The sequence below is a fragment of the Urocitellus parryii genome, chromosome 2 (genome assembly GCF_045843805.1).
Source record: "Urocitellus parryii isolate mUroPar1 chromosome 2, mUroPar1.hap1, whole genome shotgun sequence".
In the NCBI taxonomy this organism is placed as follows: domain Eukaryota; kingdom Metazoa; phylum Chordata; class Mammalia; order Rodentia; family Sciuridae; genus Urocitellus; species Urocitellus parryii.
Window position 1 is genome coordinate 122,309,475 of NC_135532.1, and position 14,844 is coordinate 122,324,318.

Below are 14,844 nucleotides of genomic sequence, written 5' to 3' on the forward strand. Positions count from 1 at the left end.
TCTGTAGCGTGACATAGGACAACTTATTTAATTTTATCCTGTGTAAATGAATGAATTTGTCAAGAAAGAAAGGAAACTGGTCATGTCACTTGATTTTATAACAATTTTTCACATTTTTCTTTTCCTAAGAAATAAAGATATAAATAAACAAATTTTCTTAAAAATCGAAAGCCCAAGCCAGGTGTAGTGGTGCTTGTGTGTAATCCCAGTGGCTCGGGAGGCTGAAGCTGAGGCAGGAGGATCTCGAGTTCAAAGCCAGCCTTAGCAACTTAGCAAGGTCTTAAATAACTCAGTGAGAGCTTGTCTCTAAATAAAATATAAAAAAGGAGCTGGGGATGTGGCTTAATGTTTAAGTGCCCCAGGTTTCAATCCTCAGTACCAATAAATAAATAAATTAAATAAACAAACAAATAAGTAAAAGCAAAAGCCTACAAACATTATTTAGCTGTCTTTCCCATATTGTAACATTTCTTCAACATGGCACAATGTAGAAGTGTAATTTTACTCACATTATGTGTGAAAGGAAGTTTAAAATACTGTTAAGTACATAGACTCAGGAACCAGAAGTCTTGGGTTCAAATCCTAATTCCTACTTGATAGCTGTTTCCCTTTGGAAAGTGTCTCCTTTCTATGTGACTCAATCACATTTGCAAAGTAGAAATTCCATTGTTTAAAATTGTGAAGTCCAATTATTGTGAAATTAATAACACAGCTTTATTTTTCAGATGGTCTGACAAAAAGGGGCCAGAAATACAAAAAGGAAGATCAGAGGGACTGGAGCAATTATAAAATAAGATGTAGCAGTGCTCCTCACATATCAGAAGCTGCATATCCCTTGAATCAACTTACTACTGTGATATTAACAGCACTGTTAGAATAGGGCCTAGACTTGCTGAGGGGGTGTCATTTAGTCAAAGAGTGCTGCCTCTGTCCCAGCTCCTCCATTCCTATATCAATTCACACATTGGGAGTTAGGAACCTTTCTCTTTTAGCCTTCTCAATCCCTTCAGCATCTAATAGGAAGCTATTTGCCAAAAGACCCTGAAAATGTATTGATGTCTTCCAGCTCCAGATGTTCAGAAGAGTATATAACAGGGTAGGTAGGCTGAAAAGCCACAGATAAATAACCTGTGCAAAGACTTCGTACATATGCACATAATCTTATTTTTTTGTAATCTGCAGTTATCTCTAGGAAGAAGAACTTGGGCTGGTGTACAGCAGTGGGGGGATATATTTTTTATTCTTTGCCATTTGGGGTTTGTTTTTAAGGTATTTAGATCACAAAATTGTACTCATTTCACAGTACACATTTTGGTTCATGCAAATTATGCCCCTTTCTTTCTTCCATCGCCACCCATGCCATGGGTGTCTTGCTCCCATATTTTATCTGCATTGAAATTCTTAAAAGATATATAATGTCATTCATAAGTTATATTTAATGCTGTTATACTAAAACTTTTTTTTTCACTTAACATTAGTGTTTGAGATGGATCTATGATACTGTTTATAAATTTAGGTCTGTATATTTTGCTGCCTGGTATTCTGCCATATGCATACAACTACATTTTCTCTATTTTCCTATTGTTGGTATCTGAGTTGCCTGTACCTGTCTTGCATGTAAGCTGCAACAAACAGTCTAATCCCTGTTTTCTTGTGGATCTGTCCAGAGTCTTCGGGATGTATATACCCACTATGGTAGACAGCCTCTGAAACAGCTCTCTCGGTTCCCATTTCCTAATATTCATGCTCTTGTTTAATTTTTCTTTTATTTTAGGCTAGATCTAGTGATTCTTCTCTAACAAATTGAATGTGGCAAATGTGGTGATATGTCACTTACAAAATTAGTTTACAGGAACATTATGACTTCTGTCTTGCTTCCTATTTCTCATTCTCTGTTTTGAGAGCCCTTACTCTAGAGGAAACAAGCTGCCCTGTTGTGAACTGCCCTATGAAGGGATCCATGTGGCAAGTAACTGGTATCTGTAGCTGATATTCAGGAAGGCCCTAAGACCTGCCAGCAGCCAAGTAAGCAAGCTTGGAAATGGATCTTCTGAGGACTTTGAAAAGGTTCACTGACCCTTGAGATGACTACAGCCCCAGCTGACCCTCCATTGCAGTCTTCTGATGCACAGATAGTAAGGTAAGTCACATCTGGATGACTGACCCACAGAAACTTTGCATTTGTTGTTTTTACACACTAAATGTTAGGGTACTCTGTTACATAGAAATAGATAATTAGTATACTGATGAATGTGATTGCTATTTGTAAGATATGTGTATATTGAACCAAGAACTACCAGATACCTTTCCTACCATCAGTTCATGAGGATTTCTATTTTCTTACTCTTTTCATTAATGCCAAAACTCCCCCGCCCCTAATTTTTGCCAACTTGGTATATGTAAAGCAATATATAAAGCATACTTTGTTTATTTGGTTACATGCTGAGTATCCTTTCATATCACTTGCTAGTTATTTGGGATTTTCTTTCTGATACATATTTATTATTTAATCTTTCTTGAATTTTCCTGTCTTTCTTGTTAATTTGAAGAAATTTCTTATATAAATAGTCCTTATTGAATTAAGACATTGAAAATATCCCATCTAATAAATATGCATATAATAGCTTCTGTTAAACAGAAATATTTCATTGTGATGGTCTTAACCATAAATTCTTTTTCCTAAGGTTTGTGCTTCTCTAAGCTTTGTTAGGCAGAACCACCAAATTTTTCAAATAAAGTTCTTTGCATTAAAAACTTTTGAATGAATTGAGATGTATTTAAAAATATAGACAAACTGATTATCTACTATTGCCCATATCACTTGAATTTTCTTTGCAATACCAATGTCAATTATTATTATTTTTTATTGTAAATAATGTGGTAACTGTTAAGACTTTCATAAATCCAGATAAAAGGTGTGGAATCAGAAGAACCTAATAAGGGTGAATTGATGCTTCAGTCTCAAAATTACAGAAATGGTAATAATAACAAAGCATGTTGCAAAATAATTTTTAAAAAATGTGGTTTTCTACCTTCCCTAGGGTGAAGGGGAAAAGCCCCAAATCCTTTTAATAATTTTAATTAAAATGGCCACCAGATGGCACCAATGCCTGGTAAGTACTTACAAAAAACAGAAGCATTATTCTCACATTTATCTTAAAATCTGGTAAAGTATAAATGTATTGACAATGTAATTAAGGAGATAATACTTGCCCCTCCATGGTAAATTAGCCTTGAAGAAATCCCCTATGAGGCTTTAGGTTGGGTGAAATGTATATCCTTTGTGGTTCTGTAGTGAATAGTACTTACTGATTCCTCTGTAATTATTACTTGTGATTATTTTTTTCATCTGAGGTAGAGATCAGGACATTTTCACTTGTACTAAACTCTGAATAGTGTGGCTTTTATGTATTTTTCTAGTGATCTCTGGGTTATGACTTAAAGTCAGGTTTGGGAGAAGTAAAATCTAAAATGTAGACTTGCCAATTTAAACAGGCCTTTCAATGTTTATAACACCTATATATTGGGGGAAATAATGGAAATGAACATTTTAGTGCTTTAATTTCATGTATTGAATTGATAATCAAAAAAATAGCCAATATTATCTATTTCATTTACTGGACTGAACTACAAAACCCATTTCTTTTTGGAAAGGGCCACAGAGACACTTAGGGTTCTTAAAAGATACATTTATTTATGAATTAATATGTCCAAGGACCATAAAACTGAATTCAAAGCAACCACCTGAACTCCAAATATGAGGTTTTTAAAAAAAACATGTATCCTGAATGGCACTAATGGGGCTCAGGCTCTGACTGTGATATTTGATTATCCTCCAAAGGTTTCTATCGGCTCTTTTTCTCTCATCTTCTTAGAAGTGGCATCTTCCCTGTGTTATTGGAATAATGAGAGGCACAGCCCAGTATTAGGCTTTCCCTCCTTGGAAAACATATCTCTAGAACCTGCTGTTCACTTGCAGCTGTAACTGGCAAGATTTTACTATTGAATATATATATATATCTCCTCACCCCCAGTACTGAGGTTTGAACCCAGGGGCCCTCTACTACTAAGCTACATTCCTAGCCCTTTTTAAAATTTTTTTTATTATTTTAAAAAATTTATTTATTTAGTAGTTGGAATTAAACCCAGGGACACTTAACCACTGAACCACACCTGTAGCCCTTTTTATATTATATTTAGAGACAGGGTCTTCCTAAATTGCTCAAGGCCTTGCTAAATTGCTGAGGCTGGCTTTGAACTCACAATCCTCCTGCCTCAGCCTCCCTAAATCTCTGGGATTACAGGGTTGTGCCACCAAGCCTGGCCCCCTTTTATTTATTTAGTTTTTTATTTTGAGACTGAGTCTCACTAAATTGCTCAGGCCCCAGGCTGCCCTCAAACTGGGAGCTTCCTGTCTCTGCCTTTCAAGATGCTACGAAGGCAGGCATGTACCACCACACTTGGTTTATTAAATACGATTTTAAAAATAATCAATACCCACATTTCCTTGAATGTGATGAGTGAAGCCATAGCCCTTCAAGAAAGTACTTGGAGAAAAAAAGTGTTCTGTCCTTGTTTTAAATTCCCAGCTTACTTTATCATATTAAAGACTCTCTTGAAGCCCTGCAGTAGTGGTTTCCAATGAATGGTACTACTCCCGGGGGATGGTTTGTAAATTGATAGGAGTGTTTTTGTTATCTCTGTTGATTGGCCCTGGAACTGTGGGTGAACACTACAGTCCCATGAAATTAAGAGTTATCCTTCACCCTCTGGGACTTTTGCTTGTCCTGATAGTCTTATGGCTGTATATAATTAAGATTATTACCTAACTTTGTTTACATATAAACACAGAGTAGTTGAGATTTTATAACAGATACTGAATGATTATGAATGTAATGATTATATAAACCAAGAGAAGACTGTATTTTGTTTTGCTTTGAACTTTACCAAGAATTAATCACTATTTTCAAAGGGTATAGCACCAGCAATTTCACCAGTTGTACTTGAGTTGCTGACAGAGCATAACCAGGTAGCCTGTGTTTGCAGATGTCAAGTTGGAGATGATCCTTCTTTTTTTTAAATTTTTATTTCTTACATACATGACAATAGTGGAATGCATTACAATCATAATTATCCATTCACAGCACAATTTTTCATAACTCTGTATATAAAGTATGTTCATGCCAAATTATGCCATTATACATGAGCTCTCTTATTTTTTTCTGCATTACAATTCTTAATACACCTTTATACCACAATTTATCATATTTCTGTTTGTACATACCGTATGTTGACACCAAATTCACATCTTCATACATGTATTTTGTATAGTGATGATGGTCTCCTTCCACCATCCATGCTATTCCCCTTCTCCCTTCTTTTCCCTCCCACCCCTATTTCCATTCCCATCTGGAGATGATCCTTCGTATAGAAAGAAACACCTGACCACTTTTCTATTTTGGTTTAGTTATACTCACACATTTCTATATTGTTTTGGGATTTTTGGAGATTATGTTTATGTAGGACATACTTATGAATTTTGTTTCAGGATGATAAAGGAGATGTTAGAAAGATACATGTTTACTGAAAGGATACTTTGGGTCTGTTAGGTCTGTGAACTATTATCCTAAGTAAAGAAATCTGGAAGAATTTTCTTATTCCAGCTAAATTTATTTGATAATAGAACATTTTTGTTTGATGCCTCTTGCCAAGCTTCCTTAAGTGATTTGCTGAGGTTTTCATTTGTCCTTCTAATTTGAGTATACATTTATAAATTATCCATCATGTGTATTTTCAAGCTTGTATTAGTAAACAGAGATCAGAGCTGGAACTCAGACAAGACAGAAGTACAAGAGGAGCTCAGAGTGGGGAAGGGTGACCCATATCTTAAGGCAGTGGTGAGCATGTGGGGGAACAGAAGTGAAGTGCAGTGAGACCAGCCTGTAAATGAAGGTAAGATCCTACCAGAGGTGGCATTGTGTTCTCATATCTTGTGCTTGCAAGAGAGGATTTCAAGCAAGACTGGAGACTTAGTAAAAGCATAGCAATGTTTATTAGAAGGAGAAGAAGGGGGAAAAGATACTGTCAAAATAGGGAGAGACAACTCACTTTTTTGTGAGCTCATTTTTATTGGGGTAGGAGGGAACTTTTAACAATAGAATTACATAAGATTTCAGTCATTTTGGTTTGTGTAAAGGTCACAAAGGCCCTCTTTCATCTGGGTCCTGCCTGGATCAGGGTAACCTGTGTTTTTTCTGTTTGTATTTTGGACATGTGGGAAGAATATTTTGGGTGGGAAGAATAACCTTAGAAATAGTAAGGATTGTAACACATTATTATCTTTTTAGACCAAAACTGGGTCACAATGGCCATTTGTGAGCCGATTCAAAGAAAGACATGCTGAAGGTTAACAGGTGGGTTCAGTCTGTAGAATTAAGCCTTTAACTCCATGTTCCCACCACTTATGACTCCCTGCATGCAAGCATAGGAAGGTCTGCTTGCTCATGGTTGAGCCCTGTGTACTCTCCATACAAACAGATTAAGGACTTCACTTCCATGTTTCCTGATTTTTTAAAGGAATATCTGGATTTTTTTAAAAAAAGTTTCTGTTGTGATGAATTATTCCTCAGTTGCGATGAATTATTCCTATGGTCATCCATATTGTGATTTTGGACACTTAGAAGCTTGATAGAAAGATAGTTTACTTTATATTCCTCTTACCACATGCCAAAGATAAATGCATCATAAAGAAAAAAGAAAGATAGGATGATTTGTTTTGAACATTCCACCAAACATTTTCATAAAGGATATAGTAGATATTAAGAGGTTAGATGTTTTGAGGGTTAAACAGTCCCCTCCAGGAATTTGTCAGCAAAGAAACTCAGAGAGAAGCACTTGACAAATTATACGTGGAGATGGCTAAACAAAATCAGTGTATTATAAAACTTTTCCTGTTGGCAACACTTGACCAAGATTAGGAAATCACAAAGTTGGGAATCAGCCTTCTTGTGCTCCTGCTTTGCTGTGAAACCTGGGAATGTAGTTAACCTCTGTTGATGTCTTACGTACCTCATCAGATTTAATAAATATCATGACAAATGGGGGTGGGTATCTTAAAGATGGAAATTTATTCACCATCTCTGTCACAGTCCTCTACCATGCTTGAAACCATGGGTAAGTCTGTGCTCAGGCCACAAATGAATAAAAGTAACAGGTCTATAGAATACCAAGAGGAACTAAAATTCAGCCTTCTGAAGGCCTAATTTAAAAATCCTTGGTCGGGGGTGTAGCTCAGTGGTAGACCACTTGCCTAGCATGTATGAGGCCTGGGTTTTATCCCTGGTATTGAAGGAAAGCACTCACTTATCATGGAAATATTCCTGGTTTCTCATATTTGAACATGGGAAAGCCCCAAACTCCCCAAACCCTATTGTTTGGCAAAGAAGTAGATACAGAAACAGCTGTTGTAGACACAAGGAGGGCATTTCATCACATCTGTAATGATGCAGGCAGACTGGCCGTGAGACTGGGTGAATTTCCCAGCTCCACCTGGGGCTTGACTCACCCAGTCTGCCTGCGACAACCTGTCTGTGGCATGTTTTGTTTTGCTAGATGGCCTCTCACTGGTTGAAAAGATGACTCCTCACTACTGAGACCTGTGTAGGCCTGCATATTGGCTTACTAAATGGAAGCTTTGCCTACTCTGGGGTCTTTCCTCACAATATGCATATTCTGAGTTAAGTGCATTTCACACTGATGCTTGTGTTAGGAAGCATGAAGTAAGTCAATAACTGGCTTTCTTGTCTTTGTTTTACTACAGGAGAGAGCTATTTTATTTGGACTGTATTAAAAATTGACAGGACCTCATTAATATGCATAATTGTTATGTTTTTACCTGTTTATTTTTTTTTTTAAAGAGGTAATAGTAATGATTGATTCCAGAAATGCTTTATGCTGCATTTTGGCTATTCCTTCTAGCTGTGCCCCTGCAGTAGTGACTATTAATCACTAATTCTAAACTCACATGAAGAGTATCAAACAATAGCTATCACCAGAAATCTCAATGGAATTACCTTTGTCACCACTTCAGACTTTCTGTCTTTTCTGAATTGTTACCATAGGGTTGAAGTGTCTAGAAAACTTACTGGTTCACCTTTTGTGTGATTGACATACCTTTACAGGTATTTTGAGGACACCTTGTAGATAGCTGTAAAGTGGTAAGTTTGTTGGCTGGATTCATTCATTCATTCAACACGTTTATTAGGTATCTACTTTATCATGCTCTGTTTTAGCTATTGGAGATAGAGCAGTGAATAAAATAGAAGTTTTCTCTAATTTAACTGAAGAAAATAGTCAAAAACAAAGGAAATGGAGCAATTGGTTATTTGAGCATAAGAAATACATGGAAAAAATTAAGTCAAGGCAGAGGATGTTGGCTGCTACTTTGGGAAGGCAAGTAGGAAAACATCTCAATTACACATATTGTTGTATGGGAAGGCCATACTGAAAAAATGGAGTGAGAGGAAAGGCTTGATGAAAGGGAAGGAGTGAGCTTGTGTATCATGGAGAAAGATGTGATGCAGAGGGAGAAGTAGATACAGAGGCCCTGAGGGAGGAGGTGCTTAGTGTGTTGTAAACATGTAGTGCATACTTCCTATATTCCAAGCACTGCCATAAAAACTTTATCTCCATTAGCTCATTTAATCTTCCATGCATTCTTCATTACCCATTCACAAATGAAGAAATTGAGGCTGAGACAGGTTGCATAACTTGTAGAACCCAAGCAGCCTGACTCAAGTCTACTTAACCTCTCTACTCAGCTGCCTATGTCTAATCCCTTGGAGATGTGGAAGGCATTACTCATCTTATTGCACTGTGACACTTTGCTTTCAGGAGAAAATACTTTTCTGATTTTCACATTGACATGAGTTGTGCTTGTCTCGAGTAGCTGGTTCACTTTCAAACTTATAAACACTGTGATCTGTGACAATGATCACTGATCATGGTTTTTTGTTAGCTATTAAATATTTAAAGGCCCAATCATTTTGTTTTCTTTCTTACTTCATGTTTTTGTGTTTTATATACTATTATAACTACCTTAGATAATTTTGGAAATAAAAGAAATTACTAAATACTTAGTTTAGGGTTGGGAAGCAAGCTGCTCTGGCTCTAGGAAAATCCACCTTCCAGCTGGCCTGGCAGGACAAGGATTCTCATTTTCTCCATTTCCTCAGCCACAGCTCTTCTCCCTTGCTCATATGTTTCCTTCTGGAGCTGTGGGGAGAGGAGAGAGGTAGGCTTTCTCTTGAAACCCCAGCCCTGGTAACTGTAAGTCCATATGACCATGTAGCACAGAGTTAAGAACATGGATTGAGACCCAACAAACTGTTCATGCCTTGAACACCATTTCCTAGCTGGGGTCCAAGTCCTCAGCTGCTTCTTGTGTTAAATGAAGATCAAAAATAATATGTACCTCTTGGAGTCATGAAGATTAAGTAGGACAATATTCACATGTAAAGTGAAGCACATAGCTGATGCACATAAACACTACAGAAATCTTAGTTATTGTTACTATTTACCATTCTTAAAAACAAACAAACACTGGGCTTGGCTGAGATATGGCCATTCAAATGCCTGTGGGGTCTCTCTGTGGTACTGACCCCTCACACTTTGGCTCCCTATGTGGGTATGGCCTATTGGAAATAATATTAATAGTAAATAAAGCCAACAGCCAAGGAAAGGCTCCAAATTTCTAAAAGATTCTGTATGATCAGTGATGAGGCTTCACAGAGACATCCTGGAAGAGAACAGGGAGGAGGGAGCTGCTTCAGGCTCTACTTAGGCTTTATCAGCTGATCCCCTTCCCACAATGCTTTGCTTTTCAGTTGCTTGGGAATAGTCAGCTTCTGAGGAGATTTCTCAACTCCTCAACTTCTCAGCATTTCTTTTTTCCTTTATTTTAGGATTGCTTCAAGTTCTGCAAGAAGAAAATGATCCAGCTAAGCTTTTTAAGATAGCAAACAAGTTAGATAACTTTTTTTTTTCACTCTATTAACATGGTAAGTCACTGACCTTCATGGAGAGAGGTGGTGCTGGGAAGCATGTGGGTCCCTGGTTAGCAGCTGGATGGTTCCAGGCTGATGGAACCTTGTTCAAGGCCAAAACTCCTCATCTGCCATCACAGGGAAGATTGATGATGTGTGGGAAGGCTCCTAGCTTTCAGTGATGTTAATCTGATTCTTGGAAGCCTTTTCTTCAGTTATTTTACTTTCTGCCACATCATTAGAATTGCTGAATTATTCAGGATTTTTATAACTAGTTTGTAGATTAGCAAAGCCCTCTGCTAATGGCTTTCTCTCCTGCTGACTTTTTAAAAATTGCAATAAAACTGCCTATCAGCCTGTCAGTTATGAGGAATAGCAGATGATCCAACATCAATATTGCTGAATGCCTTCATAAAATGGATTTATAAAAATGACTTTGAAACTACATTTGAAACTTTACTTTTTAAGATGTTTATCTATGGGTGGATTATATCAACTGATAGTTTTATCATTTTTAAGGTTGATTTTTGGTGATCGTGAGATTATCACAAAAATGTGAAGACCAGAATAAAATCATTCATAATCCTACGAACCAGAAATAATCATTAGTAACTTTTAATTTATTCCCTCTTGATATGTATAGTTCTTTATGACTTTTTCTATCTAAAAGTACATTATAAGCATTTACTTATATTGCATTGAAATTCTTTTCATAATGGATGTACTGGAATCTACATAATCATCTTCCTAATTTAGACATTAAGATTCTTCTAATCTCCACAGGAAATATTTTTTGTAAGCCTTTGTCTGCATTTCTGATCAGTGCCTAAGGATAAATTCCTAAAAGTTAAATTATTGGATCAATCTCATGCATTCATTGCTGTGTAACAAACCACTTTAAAACTTACTGACACTTATTAATATTAAATATTGGCATTTTTAAAACTCTCTACTTATTTACTGGTAGGTAAAATATGAGATCTCATTGTCTTACTTTGAATTTGCTTATTAGTGAACTTGCCTATGCTTGATAGAGTTCATATATCTATGTGAATTGTCTATTCATTTTGGGGACTAATTTGTTCATGCTAAACGACCTTATAGAATTATATGAGTTATTTATGAATTACTTTAAGAGAATGTGCCATATTTGTTATATACATTCCCTTGCATTTTCGTCTCCTTTTCTCTCATTCATCTTGTGCATATTGGGAATTTAAACTCAGAGCCTTGAGCATGCTAAGCTTGTTTTTTTTTTTTTTTTTTTTTCATTTTCTTGGTTAAAAATAGAAAAACTTTCCTCCGGAGGAAAAAAATTGACCCAACTATTTCCTTTTAAATTCACATGATTTTCATAAGAGAGTTGACTGCCATACATTGGCTCAAAATAATAATATACATTATATATTGTAATAAACTTTCAAGTCAATTTTTTAGTTTCACTCATCTAACACATCAACAGAAATCCAGAAAATAGTATGCTTTATTAATTACCTTCATTTTGCAGGGACTGAACACGAAAGAGTTTATCAGAACAGAGTATAGAAACAAAACTGTCATCATCTTCCATTTTCTTTTTGTACATTAGCTATCTGTTGGGCAAGTCTCAACTTTTCTGAAGCTCAGCCTTCTTAACTGTAAAATGAAGCAAACCAGCGACTCAGGAGACTGTCAGGAGAATCACAAGTTCAAAGCCAGCCTCAGCAACTTAGTGAGACCTTGTCTCTACATAAAAGGGATGGGGGGATGTGGTTCAGCGTTTAAGCACCTCTAGGTCAATACCTGGTACCAAAAGTAAAATGAAGGAAAAGCAGGGATGACGTGGGGCTTCGAGAAGATGTTTGTGAGGGGCCCAGCATGTACTGGTATGAAGTAGGCAACTAAGTTCCTCTAGTGAATCTAGAAAGGCCTTATTTCCAGACTATGAGTGTATGTTGTGGGAATGGCCTTCCAGGAAGAGCTTTGGGTAATGCAGATGCTGTCATCCAGCTCATCTCAGAGTGTCCCTTGCACACAGATTGTTGTTTCCACAAAATGTATTCCATAATGAAACAAATTGGGTGCTATTGTTCCAGGGGCACATTGCTCTGGAACAGTAAGGTCAATGCTAGAGCAAACATTTGTGGGGCTACACTCTTTGAGAATCACCCCCACAGAGCTTCCTAGAGCAATCTGGTGTCCAATCTTAATACTCTGAGAGTTTCCTGCCAGTATTTTGCCTAATGTGGCAGTGGATAGTTTTCACAGGACTTTCATGTATTTTGTCTTCTCTTATCTTCACAGCCACCCTGGGAGACCAGCAGTTTTGATACTATTTTGCTTTTCTGCATGAGTAAAGCCAAGGCTTGAATGGTTATGAATTGCCTAAAGTTTCCAAACTATTTAGTGGCAGGCTAGCACCACCACTGGCTCCTACAGTCTGTCCAGATTTTTTCTATAGGATTGCATGTTTCCTAAATTTCTATGAAGGATGTTGCCACACATGGCCCTAAGAAAAGGAGACATGCAAGATAATTTGTTTTGCTTCCTGTCTTGCATTAAAAAGGGGTAGCAGAACTTAGTCGTCACTATGGACTCTGGAGTCATCTGGAAGGATTGTCTACATTTGGATCCTGCTTCCATCACTGGTGAGTAGTATGCCCTTAAGCGAGTTCTTTATCCCCTCTGCCTCAGTTTATCATCTGTATAATAAGATAATATTAGTAGCTAATTCTTAGAAATGGTGGGGAATTAAATGAGATCATCTATGTAAAGCACTAGCACAAGGCCTGGTACCCAAACACTACCTGTTTAGCCTGTGTCCTTACTTGGTGTGTTTTGAGAAACTGAAAAGCTTACCCACCTGCCTTCAAAATGTTCACTGGTTTCAGAAGGGCTTTGTCATTAGAGAATGGACTTCCATGGGAGAGGCCGTCCTTCTTAGGATTACCTAATCCCAGTTTATCAGATTAGACAGAACACAAGGCAAGTATTGATAGCTTTGAGATTGAAAAAAAAAAATCACACACTAACCACCTATAACATTGTGGTGTACTCCCTGCCTATATTATATAACCTTTAGAAATTGGAATCATATTGTATAAAGGCTTTTTGTAATTTGCTTTCTTTTCTTGACATTTGCATTGTCTTTGCATCTTTTTAGTAGTTCTAAAGCACCTGCTTTCATGGTTGCATTAGATTCCATAGGAACTGTTATTTATTACAAATTTGGTATGTGGGATAGTTTTATTTTCCTGTTATAAATAGCACCACAGCAAACGTGCTGTCATACAAACCTTTGAGATATTCTCTGATTATAGCCTTTAGAATGAATTCCTAGAGGTGGAATTACCAAATCAAGAGGGAATATTTGAAAAATATTGCTGAACTGCCTCCTAGAACTTTTTTGTCAATTTATTACTCCCTCCAACAGTACATCAGTGATTAAATCATTCACAGCATTCCACATTTTCTCTAATCAAAACTTTCCTTCTACTTTTCACTCTAAATATGGTTCTAGATAGAACTTTTGCTTTAGATCTGCCCTACTCAGTTCCAACCATATATTTTATTGTTTTCTAAATGTCCTCCATGGATATTATCTCTAAGACTTACCATTATCTCTGGGAATGGCCTCCTCTTTTCTCATCTGAGTCATGTTATTAATTCAAGTCCCAACTAATCTGCTTGTCTCTCCTGGCTCTCTGGCAGACTACTCCACCCCTGAAATCCCTCACCACTATGCTTCCTCTGTCAGTCACGACGTGACCCTCATTACACATTGCCTTCTTTGTGAATTATCTTTTTATATATACCTGTGTTGTTTCCTGAAGAACTTGTATAGTACAGAATTATGCTTAAAAATTATTTGTATTGTTCACAACATAAACATGGCTTTAATATGTAACTATAATATAATATGTATATTCATGTATAATATATATAATAAAACTCTAATGAGAGATTGTAATGAGACCTTGAATCACCTTTTGGGTAACTAACCCTTCGGATCAAACCCTCTCCATTATTCTAGTCTCTGGTCAAAAACAGGTAACATTTTCAGACTCCTTCTAAACATCCAAGAGGCTTAGACTCCAACGTATTTGAACTTAAACCTCCAGTGTATTATGATTATCGAAGACATGATAGGGATTCTTTCCTACATGGCACTTAAGGTATAGCTGAATTCAATTTTAAATCATAAAATTGTTAAAAGAATAATCTGATAAGTGTCTAGAACCCAGGAATCAAGTCAATATGACAAAGGATGTATGTACACTGAAATACCAAAAGTAAATATCAGTTTTAAAAGATATTCAACTTGAATGATGCAGGAAATCTAGATGCTGTTAGTGATCAGAAATGATAGCTCTTTCCAGAAATGCTGACATTGAACAAATGTTCAATAAGCTACATTATATAAATAATAAGTAACTATATAATGTAAATATACCACATGAAACTAAAAATTCTGTAATTTCTTTCTTTTTTTTTGAGAGAGAGAATTTTTTTAATATTTATTTTTTAGGTTTCGGTGGACTCAACATCTTTATTTTATTTTTATGTAGTGCTGAGGATCGAACCCAGTGCCCCGCGAATGCCAGGCGAGAGTATTACTGCTTGAGACACAGCCCCAGCCCCAAAATTCTGTAATTTCATGTTGTCTTTATATATAACAATTGCTTCTTCATCACTGGTCTTACATGATCTAATTAACATTCCTGGTGATCTTAGAAGACCAGGTACATGAGGAAGATAGTTTAAAATAACTTTTATAATATTTTAGAGTTTAGAGAGCACAGGTTACAGAATCCATCATCCT